The sequence below is a fragment of the Mauremys mutica genome, chromosome 19, assembly GCF_020497125.1.
Source record: "Mauremys mutica isolate MM-2020 ecotype Southern chromosome 19, ASM2049712v1, whole genome shotgun sequence".
In the NCBI taxonomy this organism is placed as follows: Eukaryota; Metazoa; Chordata; order Testudines; family Geoemydidae; genus Mauremys; species Mauremys mutica.
In genome coordinates this window covers 21,152,664-21,170,141 of record NC_059090.1, presented here as the reverse complement: position 1 = coordinate 21,170,141, position 17,478 = coordinate 21,152,664, and the positions used below count along the sequence as shown (strand labels likewise).

Genomic DNA, 17,478 nt, shown 5'->3' with positions numbered 1-17,478 from the left:
TTTATAGCTTGATTTCTGTCAACCTCAAGAGTCAGTGGACATCCCGTGTGCACTTAGAATTCAAGCTGTCTATTCAGATGAATTTTTAAAATTGGGCTCATATTGTGTTCCAGATTGAAGCTTCCTTAAAACAAAACGTTTGGGGTGGAGTTTTCTGAACTGCCTAAGAGACTTAGAAGCACAAGTCCCAGTGAGACTTGTGCACCTAAGTCACTTAAATACTTTTGAAAATCCCACCTTGGGATTTCATGGTGAAGTATTTAATAGTGAGCTTTATTGATCATGATTAAGATTTTCAAACTTGACTAAGGGATTTAGATCCCGTTAGTTTTAATGAGAATTAAGTCCCCCAGTTGGCTTTGAAAATCTCAACCTATATCTGCACTTCATTAGTGTCCACCCAGCATCTGTTGAGCTCCCAGTCCTGCGCCAGGAAATACTCGGCTCAGTGCCTTGGAGGCAATCTCCTTGGCTGTTCAAAGATCCTGATCAGAATCTGGAGGAGATGTCCCCAGGAGTGGTCAGATGCCATGCTGATAGGATAAATAACTTAAGGCATTGCAGAGATCTTTTTTTCCCCTTTAGGAAGCAGACATCATTTGAAGAGCAGATCAGAAATTTTTGGGTTTTTGTTTGTTTCATAGGACTCTTTTTAGCAGTGTTTTAAATAATTACTGTATGGTAATTTTGCAAGCAGGTAGACAGTCTTATGGACTGGGACCTTTTGACATTTTGGGTAAAATGAGCTTTAAAAAGTCTAAGATTTGGATTTGAAGAATCACTATTGCAAACGTGCAATAATTGCTGTTCTTAACATTTTAATATTATACCCCAGATCTCTGATGTGAATAAATGCAGCTATCCCCATAACGTTTCAGGATCGTATAAGCTTTATTAGAAAACAATGACGTGTAATGCAGTGTTAGAATTGATACAGGACAAAATTTTGTTACATTTGACTAGTAGAGAGTGAAACACTCAAGTCATGGTAACATTTTCAGAGAATGGAGTTTGTCAGTAGTGTGTAGAAGGTGTTTATTTTTTCACATCTAAATGGACTGCATGGTAATATGAAACGGCATGGTGTGCATTTGTGTGTGTGTATACGGATCTTTTCATTGGTAGCCATGAGTCTAAATTACCCTAAAATATGAGTAAAATCAGACTGACCAAACCCCAACTTTATTCTGATTTTTATTAGCCAGGTGTTGTAAATGTCTTTCTTTTCTGGTTGTATACTTATGTCACCATACTTGTCTTCAGTGAAGAGGAGTTATTCTGTAAAAGGGGAAGAGGTGAAAGTTAGATTAAGGGGATACTGCAAATGCTACCCTTTCAGCAGAAGCCATTTAGTAATTTCACTCCTGCCTGTTCATAATAAAAATACAAATATTGAATGTTCATATTGCAATGGTGTTGGGAAACCCCAATCAAGAGTGGGTTCCTGGTGTGCTGGGTGCCATACAAACACACAAGAAGACCAGGCAAGAGGTTTTGTGGTGTTTCTAAGAGGTGCAGCACATAACTCTCATCACAGGGGGACTTGGGAGTGAAGGTGGCTTTAAGTCACCTTAGCACCCTCCTGATTGTGGGCTGTTGCAGAGGACAAAAGGGCCCCTGGCTAGACTTAGGAATCCCTGTATCACCCATATAAGTTCTTAATTTACAGTCTGGCTTGAACTCATTTCATTTACTTGTATTTCACTGGCTAGTTTCTTCAGACAGGCTCCAAATTTTTGCAGCAGATTTCTTGCTGTTCCCTCATTTCCTGGAATGACACGTGAGGCTTCAGTAGGTAACAAATGGCAACTTCAGTGTTCCTCTATCTGAATTCTGTATTTCCAGTGATTTCTTGACAGCTCCTTTCTGTGGATGGGATGTTGTCAGGGAACTGGAAGTATCCTGTTCACCATTTTACAGATTTCTTGTTTCTCTGATAGGCTCAGAAAACTCCCTCCCTCATCTGACGGCATTGGTCTAAAGGCCCTTTTACCCTAGAGCATTTGGGCATTTCCAGTACTAGCTCAAGCACTGGGAATGCTTGTGAAACTCTTACACACCAGGTGTCTGAGCCTGAAAATGTGCTGAGCACCGACAATTTGCCCCTCGTATGCAAATCAAGAGGGGGAAATAAACATATGTATTGACCTCACTAGGGCCATGATTGAAATCGCAGCTGGGCACAAGGCGAAGAACCATTTCTAGGACTTTGGAGACCTGTAGGTGAAACGTTAGTAAAATAACCAGAAGGAGGAACACTAGTAACAGCAAATTATATGTTGAAACACTGATCAAGCTACTATTACTATTTATTTGTTTCTGTTACAGTAGAATCTAGATGCCCCATCCAGAGATCAGGGCCCAATGGTGCCAGCTGCTATACAAAAGAGTAAACCAAAGGTAATCCATAACCCAGAGAGCTCACAGGCTAGGTTTATGACCACATGAAACAGGTGGTTAAATAGTCAAATGCCGATGGAATAGAGGGTAGGTTACAGTAGCAAAGGGTATGTTTGTGGTATTCTCAATGTTCAGAGTAATCACAGGTGGCCTAGCCGGTGACACAATATCATGATTTTTTAGGCATCTTAAATGTGGACCTTACCATCTGATGGCTCACCTTATAAATGAACGCTGGGTCCCTTAGCAATTATCATATGAAGTATGTAAATTTATTATTAATATCCTCATGATACAAGTAAAATTACATGCATCTTTAAAAAGTTCGGTGTTCTTAAAGTACAGCCAAATAGTGTGCTCCAGGCTCTGCCTTCTCTCCATCAGCACAGCCTTCCACACACTAATTTAATTGTGCTAAGTGAGAATGTCAGTGGAAGAAGGTCTTGGAAGTCTAGGTATGGATCTTAATTAATAGACATGGTTATTTGACTTCCTCTCCAGCCATATATTTTAAAGTCTTCTATAACTTTATTGCCTCTGTTCCTGTCTTTATTCAGTGCACATTTTGCATAAAATAAACCTGCTGCACTGTAATCTGCTGTTGTAGCTAATCTAATTGTGCCTCTAATTATTCTGCACGTTAAGAAGAGAGGAAGCTTAACTTTGCAACAGAGTAGATTGTTTTTTCCAAGTAGCAAGTTAATCTGCAATCTTTTATCTATTTCTCATCTGTTCAGATTTTAAACACGTTTGGACAAGAACTATGTTCTTTCATTTGTCTGCAAAGTGGCTAGCACATTTTCAGTACCATATAAATAATACTTGAAACCCTGGTGGTTATCCTCTACACCCATACTATTCACTCATGTTACTAGTGATCATTTGCCTTGCTGCTACACTACTTTTCTTCCACAACATTGACTACAAATCAAGGCCGAGATTTTCACAGGGGCCGTTAGATCAGTGAAAGTCAATGGGAGTTCGGTGCCTAACTCCTGTATTTACCCCTTTGGAAACACCAGTCCTAATGTGTGCAGATGCAGACAGATAAGGCATAGGAGTGATCCCTATGGATTAGCTAGACAGTCACTGTTGTAAACCCTCCCTCTTTGCCATATCTTTGACATGTTAACAAAAAAATTGTCTTCTGCCTTTTTAACTCCAGACATATACAGATATGTGGCAGATTCTCTGGTGATGGCACATTAAATCTGCCCATCAGACTCTTCTCACAATTATAAGTACATAATTTTGGATGTGTTTATAGAAATGTCCATTTGTTGCTCAATAATTTTCACCCACTTGCCTAGGGACAATTAATTTGCTTTCAAAGGTGAGTACAACACCGTTTATTTTTTCCAACATAAAAACGATAGTGGCAGGCAGGTAACCTTTGTGCCTTTGCTGGTAAATGTTCATGACTATTCTTTTCTAGGCTGTTATGTTTTTCCAGACTGTCTTCCTAATGCATGCATCTTAAATCTTCTGTAGATCTACTCTGGAACTAAACCACTTTGTGCTGACGTCCCATCAGACTTCTTTGGCCTGATAATTTTTTGGAGGGGAAATCTCCAACACACTGATATGGTATTGTTGATTTGATAGGTGGCATTCTTTCCTCTGAGTTGTCATGGAACCTATGTTCTACCATGGCTGTAGGGGGCAAGGTGCTGCCAGATGTCTTTTGGGTGAGATGGAAAATGGACATCCTGCCTACTTGTGTTCATTAGAGGTCATGTGGCACGTAACATCCCTCATTTTATTTTATTGTTTTAATTATTTTGTCCTGGCCAATTCATGTAATTCTCACTATCTATGATACAGCGTTCTTCTGCACTTCCAAAGCTAAACTGTTGTGATGCCCTGGTAAATAGCTGCTGTGTTCCACCCCAGAGATGGTTCCATTTCCTTGATGGGTGAAGTGAACCGTGTGTGTGAGAGGCTTCAAAGTTGTAAAACCCTTTTAGATTAATGCAAGTTCTTGTTTTTATTATTAATAAAATATCTCTCTATGTAGTGAGTGCATTCTTGCCTGAAGCATGTCATATCCTCTGTGATAGCAGCCTATTGTGTTCAGCTTTATAAGGGTCCTCAGATTGATATGGTTAAGATTAATGAGGTATTCACTTAATCATGAATTTATTTAAGGATCTACTTGTCAGTCCAGTGAGTTATGCAGATGAACGTTTACCACTTACCATTTAACCTCTAAAGGGATTTTGTAGATTTATGCCCTCTTCTTCTTGAATAAGATTTCTATAGGGATATAAGAAATGACAATGATGCTATGCCTGTAAATTAATATTAGTAGATAACAAGGGTGGTTTCCTTGCATGCATTTGTTTCTGATGTTTCTTTGAGAAAGCCGGATTTGAGCTGGCCCACACCTTTAGTGTCAAGATGATTTCAAGGAGGGTTTCCAAGTTTGAGTTCAAGGCTGAGAGTACTTCGCACATGCTCAGCTACTGAAGAAAGTGCTCTTAACCTCCGGCTCTCCTCAGCCCCAATACCTGGTCACCACATGAGAAGGATGAGCACTAAAATAGGAAAGAAATACTGAAGAAACACCCATCTTCCTATGAGTGAAGGAAACAAATTGTCCCATAGGCCGAGCTGCCCACTGGGATGACCTGAGTCTGTGCTCTGGGCCGGGAGCATTGCAAGAGACACAGTTTGGTGAACCCCAATTGGTGCCTTGTGTTGCTTTCAAGCCCTTCATTCTAGCTAACCAGGAGTTAGTATTAGCAAGCTCCAAAAGAAACTCAATTAGACAGCTGCATCAAGCTGCTGCAGACCAGTGAGCTGGAACTGTGTGGGATAAGAGAGGGACCCCACCGTCAAAAGACATTTGTCCATGTAATCCAGCTGACACAAGTGAGTGCCACAGCTGTCAAAAACTCATTTGCCACTACGAGTGGTATTGAGGCTTAAAATAGTGTCAAAATTTCCATTATAAACCACTGATTTCATGGGTTTACAGCTGAAGCCATAAAAATGGACCTAGGACTGAATTTTGGCATACAGCCTGTTAGCTTTTTCTAACACAATATTAACTCAAAACATCTAGATGCCTTTTTTAACAGCAGTATCTAAAAAATGTGCTGCTTTTTCTTCTTCTTTAAAGGCAGGTTTTTTAAGATCCTTAGTCTATTGTAGGGCAAGAATCCATGTGAAGTGTGCTGTGGAATATTTCAAATGTGCACATTATTTCATTGAGAAAAACAGCTAGTTTGTGCATACTAGAACTTCCAGTAGCTCAAATTGATCAGGATGATTAGCACACGCAATTGTAGTAGTTGTCTTGGTGAAGAATTAATTCAATACCAAGAGGATGAAATGTATGTAAAAAAGAGGGCCATGGACTGACTAACCACTTGCTGGAGAGCCCAAGCAACTGAAGCTTAGTTGATATTTTACATTTCTTTTACTTGATTTTGATATTGTACCACAATAGCTGGGGAAAATGCTGTGAAAATCTCAGATTTTGCTTGTTGCCTATTGCAAACAAGGAGCCAGCTTTTAAAGATATCCAATTTAAAACATAAATCCGTGTTTTCCAAAATGTTTCTTGCATCTTCCTACTTGACCTTCCAGTAGAATCATCATGCTAAATTTCCGATGTCATCTTAACATCCACGGCAAAACCATGAGATCATAGATACAGGAGAAATGACTATCTGGGTTGTGGTGACAAGCACTCTTATTTCCAGTGCCCGTATCCAGCAGCATTTATTTGTGTCTGCTTAGACTCAATATTTCAGAGATAAAATATAAAGCAGGTTTTGCAGGATATAAACTGCTGACATATTATCCTATTGACCATAACAGTGCTGTAAACAGAGAAACAGTCCTTTTAAAAACAACTGCCACCAGAGGGGAAATGATGCAATGCTGCCTTTGAACCTGAAAGACCATTCCACCACAGGCGTGTGCATTGCCGATAATTCAGAGATTCAGGTGAAAAGTAATTGTGCCTGACATTTGGTGTCTTTAATACAGTCATCCCAACTTGCATTTGCCTGTCAATTGTTGACTTCAATATTGTTTTAAAAGGAAAAAGGGTAAATTAATAAAAGACAATGAGGTGGCAGAATAAAATATGTAAGGTAGCTAGGAAGGACAGTCATATAATTGAGACTGGACTGGGACTCGGGAAATCTGGATTCATTTCCGATTACTTGCAGAGACTTCCTCTGTGAGCTTGGTCAAGTGAATCTCATTCTGCCTCAGTTCTCCATCTGTAAACTGAAGATAATACTTCCCTACCTCACGGAGGTGTTTAGGATATTATTACTGTTGTCATGAGAAATGCTTGGCTACTCCTCGATAGGAACCATATGGGCACCTAGAGAGAATTCAAAATGGTGAGTGGTACAGAATTGGTACCTGTGGATTCTGAGACTTTGGTCAAGAAACTCTCTCTCCGATTGATTGTTTTGGGTTCCCGTGATAGGTATGAACTCTCGGAATTATTCCCTACCCCCTCGTTCACCTTCAGTGTGCCTGCCAGATAGTCAGTAGGGCAACTACTCCTCAAGGGTCTCTGTGCTACAGTGAGATTCTCAAGTGTTAAATTCAATAGGACTTGTGCAAGCATATGAGTCTGCCTAAAACCTTATGGGTTTGATACCGGAATTATTGGTAAAATTCTATGGCCAACATTATGCAGAAGGGCCGAACTTAGGTATGTCTACACTTAAAACAATCTAGTGGCACAGCTGCAGTGCTTCACTATAGACACTCACTACAGCAACGGGGTTGTAATTAATCCAATTCTCTGAGAGGGGGAATTCTTCCATCGACCTAGTGCTGTCTACACCCAGGGTTAGCTTGGGATAGCTACATCTCTCAGAGGTTTGGACGCCCCAGAGAGACGTAGCTATGCCGATGTAAGTTCCCAGTGTAGACCAGACCTTAGCTGATCTCATCTGGACCCTTTAAAATCTAGGAATGTATTAATCTTTGCAGGACTAGGGACTTACTGACTATGGGTCCAAAATGCTGAGCACCCTGAACTCCTATTTACTTCAATAGGAGTGAAAGGTACACAGCACCTTGCGGGATGAAGTCTATGACTGAGAGTTAGGAGGAGGCGTGTGGAGAACTTTACTGCATGACACATTTAACCCACAGGAAAACCCACCCATTTTACTCATTTTAAGTGTATTTCACACTTTTTTGACTATTTGAAATTACCACACTTGTAAAAACTTCTATTAATGAATAGAGCCATTTATGTACAAAGGCAAGGTTTTTTTTTCCCCTAAGTGCAGTAATTTTACTATACTTTCTTTTGTAGGTCTGGCTCCTTCCATCGTCTGTTCGTTATTGCTTACTGCTACAGATCCCTCAAGAACTGAAAACAGGCTTTTTGGAGTAGAAGCTATCTTGAAAAATGTTGCTGATGTATGCCACACAGTTACCGGGACTAATAAGACAGATAAGTAAAGGGTTTTATTCTTTAATGTCAGCTCAGAACTATTTTTCAGTGCAGTTGCAGAAGCAGCACTATCTTTGTACACATGTAAAATGATTGAAAAGAATTATCAGGTTAAAAATCATGGCTGTAGTCCTGGCCCTATTGAAATCAATGGAAGTTACACCCTTGACATCAATAAAGCCAGGATTCCACCCCGTATTTAAACAGAAATCTTTAACTGTTATTAGCTGGAGGGGTTACAAATGCAGGCAAAGAATGTTTTAAAATTTTGATTTCATTTTCATTTTCTGGCTGTTTGTCTACTTATCTGCCCTTCAGAGTATAAGATGGAAAGCAGCCTCCTCAATTTCAGTTGTTTCTAGTCAGTTTCAAGTTGGCTTCACTTTTTCTGGTTTTCATGAATTTGCAGTGTTTGGACTCCAAACATTTCAAGGGAATATTTAAATCCCCACAACGCAAAATGTTTAAAAAACAGAAATTATGACAACATTAACATCTGTTTATGTTTTTAAAAAATCCCATATTTGGCCCAAACTACCTAAGAATGTCCTTTTAATGAAAACAAACCTTCAGTCCTTTTTGCAAACGTACCATAAATGGATATAGTAGAAATGACAGATACATATCAATGTCATTTTAGAGTATGTTTAAAAAAACCAACCAAGTTATTTGTCTTAGGAAATATCAAACTTTTATTGGGAATTTGGAAAATATTTTTGGCTAGCATGAAAAGTAAAATCCTGCACCACAATGTACAGGCGTGGGCACAGAGACTGAACAGATGGACTGCTGTAAAACAACCATTTAATAAGACATTAAAATGCCATCGACTTGGACACACACAAAAAAAAGCTATGAAAATAAATGCCTTTCAAATAATTAGGATCTTATGCCTGAGACTAGCATTGATCTCTGTGCAAAGATTTTCCTGCTGAAATCAGGCCAGTCTAAGTCTGATTGTGTAAGGAAGGAATTAGTGTGTAAATCGTCTGCTCCTTGAGATTTTTGGTTCTGTTTCCGCTGTATATGACCGTTCATGTAAATGATCATTTTAGACTATCTCCCTCTCCCGTTTGGTTTATTATGCCCAAAAAACATTGTTAATTGAATCCCAGATTTTTATCATGAATATGTGAAACAGTTAAATCACTAGCTTTTACTCCTAGTGCAGCTTTTACTCCTAGATGCAGCCAGGAATAGGAACAGAACCCATTTCTGTTCTAGAAAGCGTAGTATGACTTTACTTTCCCTCAAAGTAATGTACAAACATTGATTCTAAGTTTTAACAATAGTCTGCAAACATAGCTGCTGTGAAAAATAGATCATTCATTTGTACAAATTCACCCATTCAGTATAACAGCATTTCTTAGGAGCAATTTTCAGCAACTATTAATGCTTGCAAATATGAAAGTAACTTCTAATTTGTGCCATAGTTATTGTTGTAAATATAACCCCAGTTTGCATGGTTCAAAAAGTCTCCACTATTTAAAAAGAAAAAGATCTGGAAAATAACGAATCCATAATATTTAAATTTTTCAATATGTAAAATGACCAAAATATTTGTTTAGATAATGACTATGATGCAAGAATATTTTGTAAAGCTGTATTTTGTTTATTGCCTCCAAATAAGTATTTTTATAAATAATAGTAATAAGAAATTTGAACCCCCAAAAGCACATTTAAGTATGTTAAGGTTGTGGAAGAAGGTAATACAAAGTGATTTAAGGAAGGCGTCTTGGATTATCCACTTTCACTTTGAATTTCATAGGTTTTTATCAGCTTTTATCACAAATGTAGTGTTGCATAAACTTTATTTTTGTTATGGAGTAACCTTGCAGTTCTTGTCCATTTTCCCACATATTAACTTTAAGAACCTTGAGGAAATTAATGAACATAACTTTCATATTATAATTCTTATTTTATGTTTGTCAGTATTCAATAATCAGCAACAAAATAAATGTTTTAAACTTCCAGTTCAGTGTGCTTCCTACTTTTTTAATAACCAAGAGCCATATTACATTCAGATGCTCTCATATTTAACATACAGAATTGGGTCAGGTGATCAGAGTCTGTATGTAATTTTGTTACCAATCAAAATAGAAGATGAAACTTGGTCTTTAAGTTGCAGTGTCTTTTATTAATCACATCTTATATGGCTCTGCTGCTAGCACACTTTTTTTAAAGGTGTGAAAAATTGCACTACGGAAGAATTTCATAGGTGGAAACCTTAATTTTTTAATAAGATTCTAAGTTTATCAATAATTGCTCTGATTGTAAAGATTTGGGCAGAATTTTTAGGGTCCAATGAACTTGCTGTTAAAGTGTTGCCATTTGGCTAGGAGTACATCCCAATTAGTACCACTTCTATCCAAAGCAGTTGCAGAATGTACAGGGCAGTTTTTTTCTGAGTCTGTTGTAAATGATTAGTCCAAAAGGCGAGCATAAAACGTAAAACTAGTCCCCTGCAGGAGTCGGCTGGAGGAAATTAAAGGATCAACAACATAAGAGAAGCACTGAGGTAGGATTGTTCCAGGCTACAGCCACAGGCTTTCACGTGCACTCAGGAAATTGACTTAATCAAAAACTGAGGATTCAGGCATAAGGATGAGAATGATAAGGCAGGTGATGATTCTAAATCATGTCTCAACATCACAGAATTGTATAGGGTTTTTTTCCCCCCACCAGTAAAAAGCATATTTCCTACAGAAAGGTTGAATCTCATCCTTATAAGTTAGCAAAAGCTCCGCATAAGTGAGAGCTTAAACTCAATAGATATTAGTAAATAATGATGGTTCACGTTCTCCAAAAAGGCACCGTTTAGACAGAATTTTGTGCAAATTTTAAAAAATGAGGATTTTTAGATTATGCTGTTCTTTCCAAAATGCTGCTGCTGCTGGCAGCTATGTGTGCTGGGGCTTGTGTCTTGGAATCAGGCAGGGTATTCACTTGAATGTTGTGAATAAATTCATATAGCATGAATCTGGCTGTCTTTTGGCCTTGTATAAGGCTGAAGCTTTTCCAGGGGAGCCAGGAAGACTTACAAGAAGAGAAATGCACCAATCTAAGTTTGGGTTTCAAAATATGTTTGAAAGTTGGTATCTGGCAACATGCTAGTAAAGCCCAAAGAGTTGGGAGAGTGAGAGGCCCAGAGCATGTAGAAGAAACAGCAAACCTTTGTTTCAGAAAAGGAGAAAAAAAAAGAACAGGAGTACTTGTGGCACCAAATGTGTTAGTCTCTAAGGTGCCACAAGTACTCTTGCTCTTTTTGCGGATACAGACTAACATGGCTGCTACTCTGAAACCTAAATTAAAAAAGGAATCTATCAGGACTGAAGCTCTCATAACATTCAAAACCATCACTGGAAGGAAAACGCACAAACGATGTGACCCAAACAAGAAATTTAAAACAAAAATTAACAATATTCAACTGTTTAGATGACAAAAGAAGCAGCACAATTACTGGTATTAGAAGTTACAGCCAGCAGGCAAATACTCAGCATGTCTTGAATAAATAAGCTTCTCTAAAGAGAATGGGTTCCTTCTTCAGGTAAGAAATGCATGGCATCATTTACACTTGTAATTAAACACCACTGGTTTTTCTGCATATGAAATGTTCAACACTTTAAACCTTTATTGCTGGATTTTACTGACCAGGCATGTGTAGTCTAAAGGCAACATGACTGAATACTGTAAAAAACAAACCCAACCATTTCTTTTTAATTACTAAACTTGTGTTTTTATGTCTTGAGCCAAATTTGTCCCTGCTGTAGCTCAACTGTAGTCAGGCAGAATGGCCCATCTTTGCCATCACCTTTTTTATATAATTAAATATGCTGCTTACTAAATGAAACGTGCAAGTGAAGTATCTTTGTCTGTAAAATTATATGCCATGGTACCATCTTGCTAGTGTCAGGGCTGGACTAGTAAATAAGACATAAGGTTATATTTTGGTAGAAAGGCAAGAGGGCTACAACTGTTTTATAGCAATTAAACATTACCAAGGCATTTGAACAAGAGAATAAATTAAGGAACATCTCCCAAAATCTCATTTATTTCTTAGTATATCTTAGCCTGCACTTCTAAACATTTATTGAAAATATCTATAATACATGAGTATCAATGATAGTACAACTGGCTGGCATTAGCTGTTAGTTAGGCCAGGCACAGCAAAAGGTTCAATCACAGATGGAGTAGTCATGGGACAACAAAAACCTTTTTTCTATAATCCAGATGATTATCCGAGTCTCACTTATAGAACTCTGCCCACTGACATGCAATTCAGCTAGAGTTTATTAGTAAAAATCTTGATTAATTGGAGTTCTGCAATTCCAGCATCTGTCCATAAGGAAACTGAACAAGACACGAACTCCAACTCTTTTACTATGGAAAAAACAATACAAGGCAACATTTCAAAACAAAAGGAATCTCAGACTGAAGTAAAAGGCAGAAGTAGGGCTGATGTAACCCCAAAATGGAACATATGCCCACCATGTAATAGCAAAATGAGACAATTATAATATTAGTCTTGCAGGAAAGAGACATTGTGGACCTAGTCCTGTTCCCATTGAAACCAGTTGGAGTTTTGTCATTAACTTAATGGGACTAGGGTTTGGCTCTGTATCTTTAAAATAGCAACTGAGAATTGGCTAATGAGGTAACAAAAGAGACCAGGAGGAAAGTTGTGTTTTCGGCTAGGATTACAGTTACTTCTCATTTTCAGAGGCCTGTGCTTTTAAATGACCCAGCAGCAATGATTGGGGCTATAGTTAACTTTAACTTTTATGCTTTTGCAAGATATGTCATCCATAGTTCATTACATGTTAAAAGACCATTAAGGGTTAAAAGAAGGAAGTCTGGAGGGCAGCTTAGAACTGTCAATGTTGGGCCCACAGTAGGTATTGTCTCATATAGAATGGGGTTTATAAGACCACCCAGTGCTTGAAGACCCTTGCACTGTGTGAACACAACAGAGCAAACTAGGTCCCTGATCCTGCAAAGATTTATGCACATGCTTTTCACTTTACTTATTGTGCATAGTTCCATTTGATGCTTGACAAGTTTTTTCCTTTCCACTCTAGTTTGTTCCATGTCATTTTCCTCCTAATTAATTGCCTATATTTTTCTTTAATTGTCTGTTTGTTTCCCTTGATTTTGTTTTAAACAGATGACTCCCCTGCCAGTGGTGCTGATATCACTTTTTGTCTTCAAACAATCCTCATTCACCTCTGTGAAGCAGGCATGCCGGTGTGATTTCCATTTCACAGAGGAGGAACATAAGGCAGACCCTAAATGACTTCCTGAAGGCCACAGAAGGGATCCCTGTCAGTGCTCAGAAGTTCCTGAATCCCAGTCTTCTGCTTAGACTACTGGATCATGCCACTCGCTCTCTCCGAAACCCCAGGTCAGATGCACACAAACAGGTACAGATTTACTTGTTTCCTTACAGGCTTGGTCTAAACTATGATTTAAAGATAGCTCCCCGTAGGCTTTAACTCAGTCAGATTAGGACATGTTAAAAAGTCAATGGGTCTTGTCTATGCTGGACCCAGATGTATTGGTTAACATGGGCCAACATCACACCTTTAAATCCTAGTCTACACAGGACCACAGAGGGATGGGATACGATATGTAGGATAACTACACTCTTAAGCGGGCGCTCCTCCCACATGGAATCTTTGGACTCCAGGCTATTCATGTACTGCATAGCACTCGTGCCGGCAGCCATCTCTAGATTCTTTATTTCACAAATTTCCAGCTTCCTCTCTACTATGTGGAGCTGCAGAAGATTCAGATTTTTCCCACTTAAGGAGACAGTACACTATTCCCTGATCATTAAACGTTCCTTACCATTTGTTGTGTGTGCCAGACATCTGTTTTTTATAAACAGATTTAAGTCAAATCCTAGCCCTACTCCACAACCTATACAACTGGCCATGCTTAGGGTAGCTCCTCTGAAGCAAAGAGGGGGGGAGAAATCTCCTTCTGTTTCTCAGATTGCAGAGCTACTCCAGGGCCACACTACAGCAGCCTCTGGTAGTTTGACATCTGTAGTATGTGAGGTCTTAGAAAAATGTTTGAAGGAGAAAGTAGTTAAGGACATTGAGGTCAACGGTAATTGGGACAAAATACAACATGGTTTTACAAAAAGTAGATCATGCCAAACCAACCTGATCTCCTTCTTTGAGAAGGTAACAGATTTGACAAAGGAAATGCAGTGGATCTAATTTACCTTGATTTCAGTAAGGCGTTTGATATGGTTCCACATGGGGAATTATTAGTTAAATTGGAAAAGATGGGGCTCAATATGAAAATTGAAAGGTGAATAAGGAACTGGTTAAAGGGGAGACTACAACGGGTCGTACTGAAAGGTGACTTGTCAGGCTGGAGGGAGGTTACTAGTGGAGTTCCTCAGGGATTGGTTTTGGGACCAATCTTATTTAATCTTTTTATTACTGACCTTGGCACAAAAAGTGGGAATGTGCTAATAAAGTTTGTGGATGACACAAAGCTGGGAGGTATTGCTAACACAGAGAAGGACTGGGATATCATACAGGAAGATCTGGATGACCTTGTAAACTGGAGTAATAGTAATAGGATGAAATTAAATAGTGAAAAGTGCATGGTCATGCATTTAGGGATTAATAACAAGAATTTTTGTTATAAGATGGGGACTCATCAGTTGGAAGTAACAGAGGAGGAGAAGGACCTCGGAGTATTGGTTGATCACCGGATGACTATGAGCCGCCAATGTGATATGGCCTTGAAAAAAGCGAATGTGGTCTTGGGATGCATCAGGCGAGGTATTTCCAGTAGAGATAAGGAGGTTTTAGTACTGTTATAAAAGACACTGTTGACACCTCATCTGGAATACTGTGTGCAGTTCTGGTCTCCCCTGTTTAAGAAGGATGAAGTCAATCTGGAACAGTACAGAGAAGGGCTACTAGGATGATCCGAGGAATGGAAAACCGGTTTATGAAAGGAGACTCAAAGAGGTTGGCTTGTTTAGCCTAACCAAAAGAAGGCTGAGGGGAGATATGATTGCTCTCTATAAATATACCAGAGGGATAAATACCAGGGAGGGAAAGGAATTATTTAAGCTCAGTACCAATGTGGACACAAGAACAAATGGATATAATCTGGCCATCAGGAAGTTTAGACTTGAAATTAGACGAAGGTTTCTAACCATCAGAGGAGTGAAGTTCTGGAACAGCCTTCCAAGGGGAGCAGTGGGGGCAAAAGACATATCTGGCTTCAAGACTAAGCTTGATACATTTATGGAGGGGATGGTATGATGGGATAGCCTAATTTTGGCAATTGATCTTTGACTATTAACAGTAAATATGCCCAATGGCCTGTGATGGGATGTTAGATGGGGTAGGGTCTGAGTTACTACAGAGAATTGTTTCCTGGGTGTCTGGCTGGTGAGTCTTGCCCACATGCTCAGGGTTTAGCTGATCGCCATATTTGGGGTCAGGAAGGAATTTTCCTCCGGGGCAGATTGGCAGAGGCCCTGGGGGGGTTTCGCCTTTCTTTGCAGCGTGGGGCACAGGTCACTTGCTGGAGGATTCTCTGCACCTTGAAGTCTTTAAACCATGATTTGAGGACTTATAGCTCAGGCATAGGTTAGGGGTTTATTACAGGAGTGGGTGGGTGAGATTTTGTGGCCTGTGTTGTGCAGGAGGTCAGACTAGATGATCATAATGGTCCCTTCTGACCTTAAAGTCTATGACTCCTGTGTCTCCACTCCACAGCTGGGGAGAATGACCAGTTATCCTCACCTGCCTCTCCCCTAAATACTCCAGAGCACAGATCCATGATGTGTGGATCCTCTGTGCAGGGGTTGGGAATTTTGTGCCCTTTCCTGAGCAGTGGAAACACATTGGTTCCACTTCCTTACAGAGACTCTGGCATAATATGTACAGATACAGGGTTTGCCCCCTCCCTTTTTTTTTTAACACATACCATTGCGTACCCTGCTTTCGCTGACTGCTTCTGACTCTTAAAATGCATAGGAAACGGCTATGGAAATAGTTAATTTCTCCCCTCCCTTCACATTACAGAGGGAGAAATGTAGAAAAACTACAACTCACTCAAAGGTTTTTGTAACGATCATGTGCTTTGTTTTAACTGTAAAATGTAAATCTGGTCCTCTTTAGTGATACTGTACAGAAATCTCAGTGGACGTTTTTCCTGCTTCTCACTGATCTACTTTCTCTCATAATGATAAATGGTTGGGCAGGTGGGGAGGGGGAAACGACTCTTCAAACTGGGTGCTTTTTAAAAGGACAGGAAGGAAGAATGGTGATGCATATAAAACAGAATCTCTGTTTATAGGGCTGCGGCACTGATATTTTTAACTTCCTGACCTTTCATGGCTCTTTTGAGGAAGCCTTGGACAAAGATGGCTAATCAGCTAAGACAGTCACTGTGGTACTTTGGTCTCCTGTTTAAATTGAATTGATTACCAATCCCCACTTCCATTCTCTTCTGTATCCAGTTGCTTAGTAGCTGTCACCTTTACCATTCCATGCTGACTGGTTCCCATTACTTTAGCTACACAGTGCAAGTTCATCACCTTTCCAGGATGTCTCCTGATTGATTCCTTATGTCTTGTGGAGACCTGCTCTATATTTTCAGGCTGAAATAAGTTGCTTGAGGTGTTCTCAGATTTATTCTAGGTGTTCTCCAGGAGTTGTAATATTTGTATCAATGCTTGAGGCTACTCTTTTTTGGGTATTGGGCACTTTTATTATTTTTATTTATATGCAGTAAACTGATTTAAGTTCAGGGTTTTGCTGTGTGTGTAAACCCCATTAACAAAAAGACAGCTGCAATGAAAATGAGTTATCTGTAATTATACATAGCAGGGTGTGATTTTGCCCTTCACCAAAGGCCTTATACCCTGTGCCTAGCGTGTCAATGTCCTACTGCGCATCCCAGGGCTAGCGCCTCCGTGAAAGATACGGGCTTGGGCTTGTTGATCAGGCTCTTCCTTTTTATTTTCATGCCATACTGAAGTCAGTCTATGGGAGCTTTCTCAGTGACTTCAGTGGAAGAAAGACTGGGCCCTAAGGCTTTTATATCTGCCAAGCACTTAAAGGTGGGATATTCTCTGGCTGCAAGTTGAAGCTAGACACATTCATCAGACTGGAAATAAGATGTACATTTTTAAGTGAGTAAACCTTGGAACAGTTAACCAAGAAACAAGGTAGATTCTCTGTCAATGGCAACTTTTAAATCAACTTTTAAACTTTGTTTTTCTTTAAGATATGCTCTAGTTCAAAAGGAACAATGTCCAATCTTGAACTTGAAGACAGACCGGATGATCACAGTGGTCCCTTCTGGCAATGGATTCAATTCATGTAAGTAGGATTTATTTTTGTTTGGAGTATCATATACACAAAAAAACTTGTTGTTCTTTGCCTGCTGTTCTCTATGAAGGGTTTTGGCAAAGGCTTCTTTAACTCCACAAGAGCAGTGTCTAAGGCGTTGTCTACACACAGTCTTGGACTGGTTTAATTAAACCAGTTTAGTTAAGACAGTGCATATTCCTGTATGGTCACTACAGCTGGTCAAATTTTTTCATTCAAAATGTTTTGACAAAAAATACTTTTTTTTTTTTTGCAAAAATAGAAATT

The 17,478-nt window shown here is 39.3% G+C and overlaps 1 protein-coding gene and 1 long non-coding RNA gene across 5 annotated transcripts in view; both read left to right on the top strand.

Annotated features, from left to right (window-relative positions):
• Positions 1-9,782, top strand: part of BRIP1 (BRCA1 interacting helicase 1) — a 189,346-nt gene extending 179,564 nt beyond the window's left edge. Inside the window, exon 24 of the mRNA XM_044994192.1 lies at positions 7,700-9,782. The gene's annotated coding sequence lies outside the window, so the exon portion shown is untranslated. The remainder of the gene's footprint in view (positions 1-7,699) is intronic.
• A 4,797-nt stretch (positions 9,783-14,579) lies between these two features.
• LOC123353225 overlaps positions 14,580-17,478 on the top strand; it is a 40,466-nt gene continuing 37,567 nt past the window's right edge. For 2 of the 4 annotated variants that reach the window (XR_006574437.1, XR_006574435.1), the window contains exons 1-2: positions 14,580-14,640; positions 17,108-17,202. This is a non-coding gene — a long non-coding RNA (uncharacterized LOC123353225). Of the gene's footprint in view, positions 14,641-17,107; positions 17,207-17,478 lie in introns of all 4 variants that reach the window. The other 2 variants (XR_006574436.1, XR_006574434.1) reach the window with 1 other exon arrangement.